Consider the following 17,188-nt stretch of genomic DNA (forward strand, 5'->3'; position numbering starts at 1 on the left):
AGTTAACCTCTGGTTGAGCTCCTATAAGCTTCGCAAGCTCAAAGCGCATGCGCTTTGACAGGCTCGACCTAAAAATGAGACATGCCGAGGATCTTGAGGACACAATTCAAGAACGGGGAGTGGGCTCAAACAATGCTTGACAGCGCAGCAGAAGTCACCATAGTTCGCTAGATCCTGAAGGATCATCTGGAGACAGTGGACTTGAATGAAAGCATTCAGGTTGAAACTGCCGACACCAGGGTTAGTGTACCCCACAAGTTATATGAAGTAATACTCCGGATGGAGGGGACATAACTAGGAAAATAAGAGCACTCTTTTGGGAAAAGCTCTCTAAGGGCTATGACATACTTCTAGCTGAACAAGACTGGCCGCCTGAATTTGTCAGGTAGTGCTCACATGGCGAAGAGATAATTATGTCAGCCTTCTCAAATCACATTCCAATTCATAAAAAAATACACCTATGCCAGAAAATGGACAGTAGCTCAGGCTCCAGCATTATATAAAAATCATGTGGGATGGGATGAGGATTCTCCTCACCACAAAATCCAGTTAAAAAAAATCAACCTGCTGCACAAAGGCAGTACCCAGTTAAGCAAGAAGCTAAGAAACAAGTCAGGGAGAATTTAAATCAACTTGAATACCAAGGGGTGATTGAAACATGCACCTCATCAGTGAACAATCCTTTGTTTCCTGTCTCCAAACCAGACAATTCATATAGTCTAAAACCACATTAGATATTTCAAATGAGTTTTTCTGTCAAAACATTGCACCTGAAAGCAGGCATCTGACCGCTTTCTCCATTATGGGGACACAGCGGCAATTTTTCCGTCTGCCCCAAGGATTCAAGAATAGTCCAGGGTTATTTTCAGCAAGGGTAACAGAGTTACTAAAAACGTACAATGATGCAGGAATTATCTTATGTCGATAACATCTATCTTACAGATGACGACTTGGACAGGCACTTGAAAGGAGTGAACCTCATAATACTTGGATTCGCTTCTAAAGGGTATAAATTCAATTTTAAGAAATCACCATTTGCCTACCTCAACATCCTATTTTTAGGATACGAGTTATCAATTGAAAGCAAGAGCCTGGCAGCAAACTTTCTAGAGAAATGTTCGCTGCTCCAAGCTCCAAGAACACAGAAAAACTTGCAGTCCATTCTAGGTTTCCTGAATTTTGGAAGAACTTACGTTCTGAATTACGCAGAAAAGGTTAAACCTCTCTACGAAATAAACAAACCTGATTTCAAACCAACTAATTGGACTGAAGCACACACAGAAATTCTGCGTTCAGTCCAAACAGACATGATAGCTAAAAAACAGTTACAGACACGCGAAAACGTTCGCAATCTTGTGATCCGAATCATCCCAGGGAGATGCGGGAACACGTACCTGACCTTTATTGAGGGAGAAACTGTACCAATAGCATACAAATCACACTTGTACAAACAAGCTGAAATGAAGTTCACTTCTACTGAAAAAATTCTGACAGTGTTTCAAACTGCAGTAGCAAAAGAGAGCTCTCGCGCAGGGTAAACGCATAATGATCGTTACACCTGTACCTGCCTTAGAGGCAGTGACAAAAGCAAGCATACCAAATGCTAAAGCTTTACATCCAAGATGGATACAATGGGTTAACTCTCTTGCTGCAACAGACGTTGAATACGTTTTTTACCCCAGCTTGAAAACACAAGAATTCCTACAATGCGAACAAGAATGTCCTCTGCCGACCGAAATTCTGCCTCTTGAACATTACGGATGTATAATATATACAGACTGATCAGCACAGCCCGCAATTGGGGGTAAACAAGCATATAGTGCTGCGTGCGCGATTGTTAAAGGTCGCTGGCGCGAAGGCAAATTCAGACCTATGGTCACAAAAACTCAATCTCTAGGAGACTGTACAGCTCGGCGAGCTGAACTACAGGCTTTCAAGATGGTGCTTGAAAATACTGATCGCGAATTCCCCACACTCATAGTGTGCGATTCGTATTTCTGCGTTGCATCTTACAACGAAAATTTGCCGAACTGGGTTAAAAAACGCAAAAGGTGGCACAATTAAGCATAAAACGCTTTGGGAACAAGTAGTTCTTTTGCAGAAAGAACTACAAAAGTCTCACGTGATTCATACACTGAGTCATTAGCGTGATGGCGTTCACGTTGAAGGGAATTCATTGGCTGATAAAGCCGCGAAGGCAGCTGTGCAAACGGCTTCAGTAGCTACAATCACTCGCTCAAAAAGAGTAATAGATGGTGAAACGCTATTAGCAGTAAAAGCCTCAATAGATGGCAATCATGCAGCGTTACCTCTAAACTATCCACTCACGTATACATGTATAATTGATGCAAACTCCGTTCCTTTTGCTCGAAACCCTGGAGTGGGAGGCAGAGTAATTCCAAACAGGAAGCTGAGAGCTTACTTGGTTCAAGAAGCACACATGGGAGAGGGTCTGACACATCAAGGGATCTTGAAATCTCTTATAGAGTTAGAAGAGATGTACTGGTGGCCAGGAATGAGCATCCAAGTGTACGAATTTGAAGTAAACCGCGATACCTGTTACAGATATCATTTCTTTGACAACCACCAGATACCTGACTACAGTGTAGCCAGCCCAGTTCAGATACCACTGATAGACAGCATTTGGCTATCTACACGCACACGTCCCTACAGACAAATGCGTCCCACAACTACTAGGACAAGATTTATTTGGTTATGGCCCCAGCGCTCGGCTGACGCCAGAACTTTTATAGAGGATTTGAGAGTCTTTATCGGCACATACGCAAATCGGCACACTACATTCTGACCAGGGTCCTTCGTTTAGCTCTCGAGCTTACAAGGAGGCTATGGCTAGCTTGGGCGTTGCATTGCGGTATTCTAGTCCCTTCCATCCTGAGGATAATGCGGTAGTGGAAAGAAAAAACCGAGACATAAGGCAATCCATAACAGCTACGGTATTAGGTTCGGGTGATGGGTGGGTCAAACATTTAATAAGTGTCCAACGTAGTCTTAACAATCTGCCAAGAAATTCTCTGGGGGGAATCACTCCTTATGAATTACTGTTTAGTACTAGAATGATAATCAAAGACCTCGATTGTCAAACTTCAGTGGTGAAACAAAAACCCTTTGATGTCAAAGATCGTTTGGCTGTTTTACAGGACTTAAATGTAACAAGAAGAAGTCTGAGTAACACAACACAAAAGCCAAAAGCCACTGAAGAAAAACCACCTGTCCCAGCAAGACCTGTCTGGATTCCAGAGATTGGGGATCTAGTCAGGGAAAAGATAGCGGTGAAGAAGGAATTTGGGCCTTCTTACACAAAAGCAGTACCTGTCTTAGCAATCCAAGGAACAAGATCAATAGTACTACCGCCCCTTGCTGGTAAAAAGGAGAACCGAGTCAAACCACAACATGTGGCCGATAATAAGCAGTAGGCCCAGTGGACTCTCAAGATGTAACAGAACACCAAATCTTGCTACTATCCAAGAGGTTCAGACTGAAAGACTTATCACGTTTGATACACCTGCAGTAAAAAAGGAAGGGCTATGCAACAAAGCCATGGAACTCATGCCTCTTGAGACCCAATTAACAGTCCGTCAAGAAACACCTGTCTATAATGATGTAGCCTCGGAGTATACCAACATGACAAAGGAAGAAGCAACTCCAAAGATTAATAACAATCCTGATGCAATTCCAACAATTGACAGAACTGCCTCTGGCTATTTTATCAACTTTGATACATTTTCTGAGGATCCCAGTGAACCCAAAGAAAACTCTCAAAGAAAAAACAACAGAACTGTTTCATCAACTTGAGAAAATATATATGGTTTCACCATGGATTGAATTTTGGATTGGTTTAGGTGTATTTTTTCTCCTACTCTGGCTGATTTTAGTTTTAAGCTTGGGACAAATGATAGATGGAAAATACAGTACAATGGACACAGCAAGTCAGAAAATCAACTTGGTCCTAAAACCTCACAAATCATCTCATCGTGAAAAAAGAGACCTGTCATCAGTAAACATCACAGCCGTTCCTTTATGTGGTGGTATAGCATGGGACAGAACGGATTATATGTATCAACAAAGAAGACTAGCTCAATATGACTATTATTGTTTGGACTCTGACTCTCGGCAATTATCTGTGTGTATGACTTTGTAGCTACATGCTAAGTGACTCTTTTTTACCTATATGTTTTGTCTATGTCCTATATGTTGTATGTTCAGGTACGCATGAGAAGGGAATCCCCCTCTCAAACCTAGAAAAACCCCTTAGCGAGTGTAACACATAGTCTATTACACCAACTCACCTTTTAGCCTGCACCAGCACTATTTTAAATAGGTCCTGAGGAAAGCCAGATTAATCTTGAGGCACTGGATGAAATAGGTCGACCAACAAACGGATGTAGGAGGTCGTAACTCACCACCTAAACATCCTCTAGCCTTATTTTTAACCGCTGGCGGCGGCCCACTTATTAAAGTTTAATTTACCCTCGGGTACTGGGACCCAAGCCGTTTTAATTGTCACTTCACCTACACCCAGAGTCCAAACAATAATAGTCATATTGAGCTAGTCTTCTTTGTTGATACATATAATCCCACAGGGACACGGACTAGCTATCTAGTCCTCTCTCTCTCTTTTGATACGTCTATACAGAACTGATTATGACATCCATGGCCCGGTGGAGCTGCTGAAGATTCCACACAAGTTCAAGGTTTCTTTAAGTGACTTTGTTTCACCCAGCACATTTTCTGATGGTTGGGACTTTGAGACTATTAATAATATGATGTCAGATTTAGAAATGTCTGCAAAATTTACTGAACATGACTATTTAGAAGGGTCATCAGATTAAGAACAAATGTATTGTTTTAATCATTATGGTCACCACTATTTGCCCAAATCTGCAAGTCCTAGGAATGTTTTTACATATAAATCGATGGGGATATTGTCCAACGCCACCAAAAGGCAGCTCAAAAACATTTCATGAAAAGTTTTCGGACTTCTCAGGGTTTAATGTTACAAATCCATAAGTGTTTTATTTCAAAAGTGTAAATAAGACAGGAATGAAAACAATGTTGACCAATACTAAACAAATGTATTGTGCAAACTTTTATGCTCAGCTGTCTACATTAGGTTTCGACTTTTGGAAAGACAACATTGAGACAAAAACTGCCTGGGGCACGAAAGACTGGCAGGTACAAGGTTTAGAGGCCTTGTTTAGAGCCTGCATTATACCAGAACAAATAATGTTTTTAAACGATACTGTCCAGACTTCTTGTCTTGGCCTGGCTAAGATTAAAGATTTAAATAAACCGTCTTTACCTAAACCCACTTTTGAAAGTAATGACACTACAGAAAAGGAGGTAGACATACCATATATTTTAACACAAAACAGAACAAGTCCTGATTGGATAAAAATGGATAATCTGGCCCACAGACACCAATAACTGTCATGATAGATTCCTGAACAAAACACAGGGGTTAAATCTGAACAGGCCAGATCCAAGATACTCCCAGAGACAACATTCAGGGATAGTAACAACATAAAGTGTAGGAAAACTATGCCTTGACTGGCTAAAAACATCCACACTTCCGGAAATCAAACAACACTTATCTTTACTTAAAGAAAGCAATGATTTGCAAGATTTCTTAATGGGGCCTCGCAAACCACGGCAAAAACGTTTCATATACGCCGGTATATACGCTGCGTACAACGAAGCTTGGAAAATAACGCAAATGGAAACTGCAGAAAGAATACGAGAAATTGATCGTATTAATGTAGAGAAAGCTCTCTCTGTAGTGGACAATGGGTTAACGACTCTGTCCTCCAGAATATATTCTTTGGACAGCATTTTATCCTCTGCAATTGACATAATGGAACAAGACTTGCTAATGTTACAGCATCGCCAGTCTCAATTACGTTCTATAATGCAGTTAGGCTGGACGTTGCAAAATCTTCGTTCAGGCTACGTGCCATGGCGTCTAATCAACACAACGTCATTGTTTGCTGTATTTAACCTTACAGATAAACAAATCTCTTTGGCACAAAGAGAGCAGACTATACGGTGCTGAGCATTGAAAAACTGGAAAGATTACCATTGACAGTTTCTGAGAAGCCTGTCATTGAATGGATAATTCATGGCACCATCATGATACCAGTGACGATTTTCCAATTCCAGTACGGTCTACAGCATATACCAGCAGGCCTGTATGAAAAGTTGGGTAAAGAATACATTAAGTCGACATGGACTTTACCTTACACACACAAATGTTGGAACAAGGGAAAAGAGGTATTCCTTAGTGGTAAACATTGTAAAAACTCAGTAAGTGGTACACTTTTGTGCACAGGTATTAATTTACACGGAACCTGCGTCGGTTCAGCAAATAACCTCTCTTGCCACCTGCACAGTACTCCCTCCACCGTGATAGAGCCCATTTTCAGGCAGCTATCCAATGGCAGTTACGTTATGGTGAATGATCACAGCTGCTGTGGCATGATGTCAGGAAAACTTTATCTCGTTATTGTGTCGTCCATGGTCACTTGTTGTATGCAAGTATTGTATCCAATGCACAAGACAGACAGTGGGACAGCATTATGGCCTTCACTGAATATCTCTTCTATACGAATTGATGCTTTAAGCAGAATAAAAGCCATTCTTTTGCAAAAATCTGTGCCACTGATCTCGTCTAAAGAAACGTATGATCTGCAAGTTGCGAAGACATCTGCAGAGATACATGCATTATTATCAACAAACTGCCCAATACATTTCGCAGAAACTTCGCAGAAATGTTAAGTCAAATCTTAAACATGTCTGGTACCAGTGGCATCGCACATGTATTTAAGATGATTTTTTCGGGACTGTTAACACCATTCGAAGCAGTCCTCGGCATTTTTCCAAACTTCGTGCACTCTATGTTCGGCGGCCTGCCTCTCATCTTGGGACTCGTAGCAGGAATTCTATTTTTATTCCTTCTGCTCCGATATGGCAAGTCCGGCAACCAACGATACCCAGACCAACATGGAAGGGGCTGCCATGAGGTATCGTGAGAAGATTACACAGATTCTCGGCTTGGCTCGTTTAAGAGATCTGAACACAACCTGGTTCCTATCGTTCAGACAAATCTGGCAAGTTTGCATCTTACCTGTTCTACGATGCCTGCTTTGCGGAGAGGAATGCGTGTTGGACACCTGTCTTACACTTCCATCAGTCCTGCCATTGCATGTCGACGCCTTGCTAGGTCCTGTAACGACTCATGCATCGTGTTGTCCCCAACTGCTACCGATCCTGATGACGGCATTCATTGAGGTCTCACCAGTAAGTCTAACTGAGGGCGAGATATGAGGATCAACATGCACACAGGTACTATCTGATATGAACACTGCTAATGCAGCACCTGGCGCTGACGGCAATGCTTCTCATCTGTGCCCATTTGATCTACTTAATCAAGTAGTTCCACTTTCACCTACTGGGGTAAACGATTTCTTTGCCAGCCTTGATGATCTGATGTTTTCTCCAGACACAGAGAATAACTTTTGATTCATGTACACAGCGTTCCCTGAACTCTGAAATTCGGCCTTCAGTTTTTTCAAAAACAAAGAATTCTAACTTTGAAACTCTATTTTTTTCACAACCATTTGAATTTCTTCTCTGCAAAAATATTGAACTTTTTTTGCACAGACTAATCTGCTTAAAGTAGAAGTATTCTTAGAGAACAAGAAATTCTTTTCCTTTTTTGAACACCGCCTAGAGAAAATATTTGGCCTCGTCCTCATAACAACTGCCATAATTTGTTATGTTATGAAAAGGTCTCGACCTTTTCCTTCTGTATTCAAGAGCCATTTTCATAAATGTATATTCATGATTAATTCAGTTTGCATATTTAGATACTATACTATATGCTTAGAATGTCATCATTTCCTTAAAATGCGTACTGTAGAAATGCTCTATATTTTTTTCTCATGTACAACCATTTCAAGTGCATTTTTTGTATTTTGGGGTGGGACTGTAAACACTAGCTTTAGATATGTTCAGTGCTTATTAGGTTAGCTTTATTGAACTTAAGATTGTGGAGTGGGTGTTGTAAACGAATCTAGGACCCAAGTTTAATTTTCTCGATTCATGCCCTTATATAGGTATACTTTATCATATCCTTATATAGGCATTGAAATCACTACCCTATTTGGCCTAAGCCATACAGCCCAAATACGGCATGGCTACTTCCACTAAGTTCCGAGAATTAACAACAATTTCTTGGAAAAACCTGCCTTCAGCAGCTAGGGACTTCCCCCTGCTTGAATATTAAGTTCTCCAAGAACTCCTGGCATTTTCCAAGAATTTAGTCTTTGAGTGACGATATTAAGTCCAAACATGCGTCAAACTCGGCACCTTCAAAGTATAAATATGACTAGATTTGCCCAGACAAACACACAGTGGTTTGGAGCAGATCGACTATCTACTTGCCCGACGCCCTGCAGTAGCAAGTGCCGAAGGAAGCCGACCCTCCAGCTGATGCACTGAGAGAGACGCTGTCTTTTCTCTTGCCGAGAAATCCAGCTCCAGTGTTTCTGGCTTACCCTTGAGGGTATCTGGAAAATCGAGTCCTGATAGAGATACAAGACCTCCTTCATTTTAAAACCAAGGTACGGAGCTGATTAGACCTCTTAGAGAATTCCTAGAATAGATTCCTGGCAGAGAACTACTAAACTTAGGCTACTCCTCACTTACTTCTTCCCTCGTACTAGACTTAGGTTAGGTACAACGGGGTAGGCATATTTTAGAAGCACCAGTTGAGTACTTTTAGTCATTATTTATTACTGTATGTATTTTATACATTTTATGCACTTTTATGGCTTAGAAACCATATCATGCTTTTACAGTACTACTTTATAATACTGTTCGTATTATATACATTGTACTTTATAACCAGTATTACGATTGTAGCAGTTCATTTCCAATGCTTGAGAAAGAAGACTGTTCAATAAATACTTTTTATTGAAAACGCCGGTTTCTCTATTTCTCTGCATCTCTGGTGAAACGAAGCATGCACGATTGACTGAGTAAAATAGTTATCTATTGTTTCCGTGACTCTAGAGATTTTATTTCTTATTCTTGGTAAACAAAGTTGTCATGCTTATGTGGTTGTCAGAAACTAATCCCTTCTTGTGAATTCGAGAAAGTTTCTAGTGATCCCTGAGCTAGCTGGCACTCACTATTAAGTTTAATATATTAGGTAGAGACCTAGTAGACCTCAGTCCTACGTCTAAACTACAGTATATATTATTCCAATGCGAGGAGCCTATTGGGAATATAGGAACTACACTACAGTTGCTGGTACCTGGAAGCGAAGACGCAGCATTTTGCGTTTTCGGCGTCAGCAAAAAGATCGATGTCTGGTGTTCCCCAGTGGTGGAAGATGTCTTGTACCATTTTTTGCTTTAACACCCAGTTGTGTGCTTGTGTGAAGTGCCTGCTTAGGTCGTCCGCTTGAACATTGAGGACGCCCGGCAAGTGGACTGCAGATATTCTCATATCTCGTGCCAGAAGCCATTTCCAGATTGCCTGTGCTTCCAGAGACAGGGGACTGGATCTTGTTCCGCCCTGCTTGTTCAGGTAGTACATCGTTGTTGTGTTGTCCGTCTGAACAAGCAGAGAGTTTGATGTTATTGGCGGGAAGAATGCTTTGGGAGCTAGATGTACAGCTCTGAGCTCCAGCATGTTTATGTGGTATAGTTGCTCTTTCTCTGACCACATTCCTTGGATCTGCAATGATCCCATATGAGCGCCCCAACCCAGAAGGGACGCATCTGTCACCAGAGTCTGTTGAGGCATGTCCTCTTGAAAAGGGACTCCCACGATGAGATGAATCCATTGCATCCACCATCTGATGGAGAGTCGGACTGACAGCGGTATATACAACCTGTCCTCCCAGCGACTTGAGATCTGGGACCACTGATCCTCCAGAGTTTGCTGCAAAGGTCTCATGTGAAGCCTGGCATTTGGAACGAGAAATATGCACGAGGCCATGGACCCCAGAAGGGAGGAAATCTGTCTGGCCGTAGGCTGAGGTGTCTTCAAGAGAGTTCGACACTTGAGGAGAATAGATGATAGTCTCTCCTCCGAAGGATACGCTCTTGCGTTGACTGAGTCCAGAGTTGCGCCTAGATAGTGTATCCTCTGTGTTGGATTGAGGATGGACTTCTAGAAGTTCACATATAGACCGAGCCGATGCAACTGATGAATACATTGCTCGAGATGTTGTTGCAGAAGAGTGGAAGACGCACTCTTGAGAAGCCAGTCGTCTAGGGAAGGATAGACTAATATGTGCTGTTTCCTCAAGAAAGCCGCTACTACTGCAATGCACTTTGAGAAAGTGCGGGGAGCCGACTTCAGCCCGAAAGGCAGGACCGTGAATTGAAAATGGTTTGCTTGGATGCGAAACCGTAGGAACTTCCGATGCTTTGGAGAGATTGGTATGTGGAAATAGGCATCTTGAAGATCTATGGAACACATCCAGTCCCCTTGATGCGTAAGCGGTATTATTTGATGTAATGCCATCATTCTGAACTTTTCTCGGAGTATGAATCTGTTGAGACGTGTGAGATCTAGTATAGACCTGAACTCCTTGTTTGGACCTTTCTTTGGGACCAAAACATATCGGGAGTAGATCCCTTGTCGACGTTGTTGCCATGAGACCTCCTCGATGGTGTTCTTTAGGAGAAGAGCAGACACCTCTTCCCTCAAAAGATTTATACGATGGGTGAGTCTTTTGAGGAGGAATGGAAGGTGGCAGGGACTTGACTTGATGCTGTACCCATTCTTTAAAATATTCAGCACCTACCTGTCTAGCGTGATTTTTGTCCACTCTTCCAGACGAAACCGTACACTTTCCCCCCACCGGAGTGGGTAACAGAGATAGGGGAAGCAAGTGCTCCCTTCTGTTGCTGTTTGGCAGCAGGTGTGGGCTGTCTTGAATTGCCACCTCTTCCTCTACCAGGACGACCCTGGGAGAATTGTGACCTTCCTTGGTTTTGTTGCGAGGACCACTTAGGGGTTTGAACCCTCTGTTGGTTTTGTCGTCGGTCGTAAGGACGGTAACGTCGTCTGAAGTCCTTCCTCTTTTAGAGACCCACAGCTTTAACCGTATCAAGCTCGGTTTTCATTCGAGACATCTCATCATCTCCATGAGATCCGAAGAGTGATGACCCATTGCACGGAAGGTTAAGAATCCGATGCTGTGCTTCAGGTTTCAGTCCTGTGAGCCTCAGCCACGTTGAGCGTCAAGCACAGATCCCATGCGAGTAGCCATGTGCAGCTAGATCTGACGCATCCGCCGAAGCACTGATCACTTGATTGGCTACTAGGCCACCTTCATGTAGGATTTCAAGAAAATCTTGTTTGTCCTCTTTAGGGCGCTTTTCTGTGAAGCGTGACAGTGAGTCCCATAATGAACGATCATATCGACCCAGCAGGGCCGAGGTGCTGGCTACTTTCATGTAAGAAGCAGAGTTAGTATTATGTGTAAGAAACAAGGACCCCCTGAAAGAGTGGATACTACAAGTCCTAGGTCGGGGATTAATAGCGTGTAAATTAACAACCACGGCACTTGAGCTAAGAATTCTTAACAATAAGCTAAATAAATTTAAAGAAGTAGTAGATCTGTACTCAAAGTTTATTATTGACCTGATTTAAAAACACCAATTACAAAACATATAAAATAAAATAACCATCAGTTTAGACACTATCAAAGTATTCATAAATTCAACAATACATAATTCATACACATTCAAAAGTAATATTTCACAGTTTAAAAGGTGTCATAACAGATAGTTCTCTACCCGCGTTTCGGCGACCAGCGCCTTCTTCTGGAGTAGCCACGTATATCTCAAATAAGGAAGTGGACAGCAACCTGATTTCATGGAGCCTCAGCGTAAAAACATAAAGATCTTATATTCTGGCTTGAACTTAGTCACAGAATAACTTCAAAAAGTGAATTAATTTCTGAAAGTGGTTAGAGGATAAAACAGGATAAGCTGATCCTGATTCGAGACTGACTTGTCTCACTAATAGTTGACTAAAGTGATGGGGTTCTTGATTCGATAATGTTTCCCCTCTTATGTTTATTAATGCGGAGGTAGTACACATTCTCTTCCCTACATAGTCCATAGCCTTACTGTTTTCATCAGGGGGCACAGATGTTGATGCGGCGCCTGTCGGATTCTTTCGTGCCGCAGACACTATAACAGAGTCCGGTGGAGGGTCAGCCCTCAGGAAGAAGGGGTCATTATCAGGAGCCTTATATTTCTTTGAGATCCTAGATGGTACAGCCCCCACCACTGCTGGAGTAAGAAATTTGTGCAACGCAGGCTCCAGCAATCCAGGCACTAGAGGTAGCAAAGGTCTCAAGGAGGACTTTTGATGCAGGGTTTACAAATATCACCGATGTCTTGGTGGTAGAGACTGGCATTTCAATGTGGAGTTTAGCAGCCCCACGGCAGAGAACCTCATTAAAGGTTAGAACATCATCAATGGGTGATATTCTGCTTGGAGGAGATGAGGAAAGAGTCAGAGAATAGTCTGCCTTGGAATCAGACGACCATTTGGAAGACCTATGGCTTCGCCTTCTAGAAGATCGGTGGCGGGATGATCTACTCCTAGGAGAGCGTGATGATCTCCTCACCGATGGGAACTTTCTCAGCGTGGCCCGCTCGCATCTCCCCGAAGAATGCACCGACTGTATCAAAGGTGACCTTGACTTTGAAGAAGACCGTGGTAGGTTAATTCTGCGGATCTTCCACTCTCTGATATCTCCTAGCCATCTAGGCGAGATATTGGTTGGTTGGGCTGGAGACGATGCTGGTGAGGGCTCTGGAGATACTTGTACGATCTGAAGCCCTGGAGAGGAAGAGGCACTTTCTGAAGACACCACAGGGGCGTCACAAGTCGAACGGTCCTTCAACAGCCCTCTAGGTCTCTTCGCTGGAGGAGAAGCCGATTTAGATCTCCTTGACGGCGACCTCCCTGACGTCGACCTCCTCGACGTCGACCTGGATCTCGACCTCCTAGATCCAAAAGGCCTTTTTCTTGATCTCGGCTTAAAATGTGTGCCATCGTACACTAACCTCTTCATAAGGTGGGTGGAACATACACATGCCTGGTCAGATGCGTGTGTTGAATGGACCAGACACATACAATGTTGGGGCCGCTACGTAGATGATGTTATCGTCTGGACAGGAACCGAAATCCAGATGCTGGAGTATTTTGGTTTGAATGTTACGTTTACACTGAACATATCACAGACTCAGATACATCTCCTGGATGTAGAGTTTTGCATCTCAAATCATAAGGTCCAGAGCATTCTTTTTAAGAAAGAAACCGCTGTGAATGTAATTTTGAATCATGACAGTGCTCATCCACAGTGTACGAAACAGGCTTTTCCTTTTGGGGAACTGCTTTGGATCCGCAGAAATTGCAACGAGCAGTTAAATTTTGAGTATCATGCCAAACAAACGACTGCCAGGCTAAAGAGGAGGGGGTATAAGACACAAAATCTCCAACAGGCCGTGGTGGAGAGCTAGAAATATTAGTCGTAAGGACACCCTGACTTGCCAACAAAGGAGAAAAGAGGAAGCTTGTCTTTTATAACCACATATTCAACACTAAATCATGAGGTATATAAGATCTTAGACATTGGGCTCTACTCGGAGGCGTATCAGGAGTTGATAAACTAATTTCCAGGAAAGCTTCAATTACCTACAGGAGAAGCAAAACAATTAAAGAAACACTGTGTTCTTTACAACTTACCCAAAACGCAAAACTCACAAATGTGATTGAAGAAACCTCAGGGATTTTACACATGAGGGGAATGTAACATCTGCCGTCTGGGTTGCAATAAGACCTTAGAATTCAGTTACAACACAAAGAGAATGTATACAATTGATCACTTCATCAATTGTCAATCCACTCATGTACTATATGTCATAATCTGGGCCTGTAATAAAGTTTATGTTGGCAGAACAAAACACACCAACTTAAATTGCGTATCCAGGAACACCGAACGGCCTGCCTCAATCAAGACAACTCATATGCTTTAGTATCACATGATTGTAAAATGGGGCTTGATAGGTCTAACTTTAGATTTCATGGAATTGATGTGGCTTTACCTGATAAGAGGAGCGGTGACAGAATGCTACATTTGAGACAGCTGGAGGCAATATGGGTTTGTAATTTATGAACTATGAAGCTGGGTTTAAATGTGGATGATGAATTACACTAGTTATCTAATGGGGTTATTTCCCAATTAGGAGTTCTATGTCTACCTCCGCCTTTCTGTCCTCTAACCTCCAACTACATCGGATTCTTTACCCGTTGCCAGTGTTTCTGTGCAACTGTTCCCTTTTCATCTGCCACTCTGAAAAGTAGGTTGGGTTGGTTGTCATGGCCCCGCTTAGGAAAGGGGTGGATATTATTGATACAGAGATCTTTGGGTTTGGGAATAATTATATAGTTTGGTGAAACTACAGCAATGGGTCATAGTCCGTTGTTGACATTTCTATAATGTCGAGAAATCCATTTGTATGTAGAAGTCTGGGCTCATTGTCCAATAAGGGTGATGTTTGCATTGGACACACGTGGTGTTTTCGTCTAGATGCACTTGTGCGGGCCTTTGCCTTAGGCTTGTATTCTAGGTTGCGTGCTCGTGGACATTTGTTGTCACATCTTTCTCGTATGAGGCTACAATTTTATTACATTCTGGTGGCGCATGAACATTTGGTGATACATCTTTCTTATGCAACAAGACAATTCTGTTGCATCCTGGTTGCGGGTGTATACTAATCAGCCCTGTATACTGGATCAATTGCTCACTCAGGAATATAGTGGTGCGGGTATTTGATTCAGTTTCACTTTGGAGAAATTACTTCATGTTTTATTGGAACTAATAATTCAGATTTTTCAAATGAATACGTGGGACTTGAACCCCGCATATCTTTTACTTTGTGCCTTATTGAAACTACATAATTCTATCACATTGCGCGCAATCATGTAAGCATGGGATTCGAACCACGTACATCGGTCTTGCAAACACATGTTGCTAGGATAGTTTACTGTGGGGGTGGCCAACGTCACACTGAAGAACCTCCTGGATCGGGAAGTTATGCAATGGACGTATGCCCAATCTCGCTGATGTAGGTTGCGCTCCAGCTCTCCTCTATAGGCGGGAAATCCGTCCTTTTAACCTCTTCGATGCTAATGACAAGGGTAACTCGTCATGCACTTTTCATTGATTTCAATGGAAACTAAATGAGCCCAAAAATATTGCCTTAGCAGTAAAGGGGTTAAGGGAGTTCCGGGACCCAGCGACTACGTAACAGGGTGAACAAGGACGCGGCAGGCATGGATGGCGCTGCTAAAACTAAGGTATTTGTTTATGGTTGGAGTTAAAATTTTCATGGTCTGTTACGATAACCGAAGTTTGGCAACCATAATGTTTTCCCCCATCTTTTTCTAAACGTTGTATTGTTATGTTACTGCACTACTTTTCACAGTAATATTGATTTCATGCCTATGAGACTCTCGTCTTAAACTTTCAGTTTGCTTTGTCTGATAATGCTGGTACCTGTAAGGTTTTTCTCCTAGTTTTCAGTAAATGTTGGATTTATCGTGTTGCAACATTGCTAATTCACGGTAATACTGGTTTGAATATTTGTTTCAAACCTTCAGTTTGTTATAATTTTCAATTCTGGAACATGTAAGGTTTGAACCGGAATACACGGTACCTCCTCGTGGAACATGGATATCAGGGGTTGCGAGGGGGGTCTCATGCTTGAAATAGGTATGTTGCCGTAAACAGTGATGTGTAGGTGAAATGTACTTTTTGAGTGTATGCAAGGTGCACCGAGAGGTTGAAGATGGATTTAAGTAGCTTAGCTTTGGCTTTTCTTCCTTTTCCCTTTTGAAGCACTCTCACCTATTTGACTACGGTTTCCAAATAAACATGAAGAACTTTGGTTGAAAATTAACACAATGATTGGTTAAGGAACTAAGGCTACCTAACGCGTGTAACTGGACCGTGAAGAGGTATTTTACAAGTATGAAGCTTTGGGGGTTGGCATGTGGATGTGTGATATGACTATTATTACTGCATATTCTGTTTGTAATCCGATCTATGGATTTTAGCTTCTATATTCTCTATTTACTTTACCCATATTGTCTGTGGCCTAGTGTCACCTAACGCTCCTTTGAGGTGATTTAATCTAGAAGAAGACTACTGACTTCTTGTGTTCTGGATTAAGGGGAGGAGGAGGTTGTATGGTAGTTTTCCATAAGCATCAGACTGCATGTAGTTAAACTGAGAAGCTAGATCTGAAGTCAGTCTCTTTGGTCACTGGCTTTTGGAAGTTACATGGAAGCATGCAACAAAGCGTCTGGAAACAGTTTCTTAATTGTTCTCTATGTGGTATATGATCTAACTCAAGAGTTGCAGTGGTGAGCGTCTTTATGTGATCATTGGTGGACGCTTAAGGACTTACTTTGGGACATTCACTGTAGAGGTGGTGTAAATTCTTGAGGTGATGTTTTAAAAAACTGTCTCTGAAAGGCTTAGAGTCTACATTTAGAATGCCATTACAGTCACACTTATTCACTGGTCTTCTCTTTTCTTGCTTTTAACTACTGGGCTTTGTCTTTATACTAATATGCTCCAAACATAGAAGTGTTTCTAAGCAATATATTGATGTAGCGAACTGTAACACTGTTGGGTTTATTGTGGGGTACTCTACTTCTAATCTGTCTTTTTAATGACTATGTTGGAATTGAATATTTTATTCCATCTATGTTATTTTGTTGGTTTCTGTGTATTTATTTTTGATGTCAACGTACATATGTATGTTTTTCTGCATGTACTTGCAACCCTGAATAAGCCCTTGTGTTGGGGCGAAACGCGTTGGCTACATAGTTTTGCTAATGAAATTTCAAGTGTGAAAAGAAGAAAAAAGAAGAAAATATGAATTTTCCAACAAAAATGGAAACAATAGACTTACTTGTATATTGTATGGAAATTTGACAGACACAAAAACGAAATTGGTTTAGGATTGTGTTGCCGCTCATCTTTTTGAGTTAATATGAAGTGGATAAGTTCTGACTTTACAAAAAACATTGATGGAGGCAATTCCACTCATTGTTTCTAATGTTC

General features: G+C 41.9%; 1 protein-coding gene across 1 annotated transcript in view; it reads right to left on the reverse strand.

Annotated features, from left to right (window-relative positions):
- Positions 1–17,188, reverse strand: part of SYCP2 (synaptonemal complex protein 2) — a 3,993,018-nt gene that overhangs the window by 3,955,923 nt on the left and 19,907 nt on the right. The window lies entirely within an intron of this gene.

Source organism: Lissotriton vulgaris, chromosome 7 (genome assembly GCF_964263255.1).
Source record: "Lissotriton vulgaris chromosome 7, aLisVul1.2, whole genome shotgun sequence".
In the NCBI taxonomy this organism is placed as follows: domain Eukaryota; kingdom Metazoa; phylum Chordata; class Amphibia; order Caudata; family Salamandridae; genus Lissotriton; species Lissotriton vulgaris.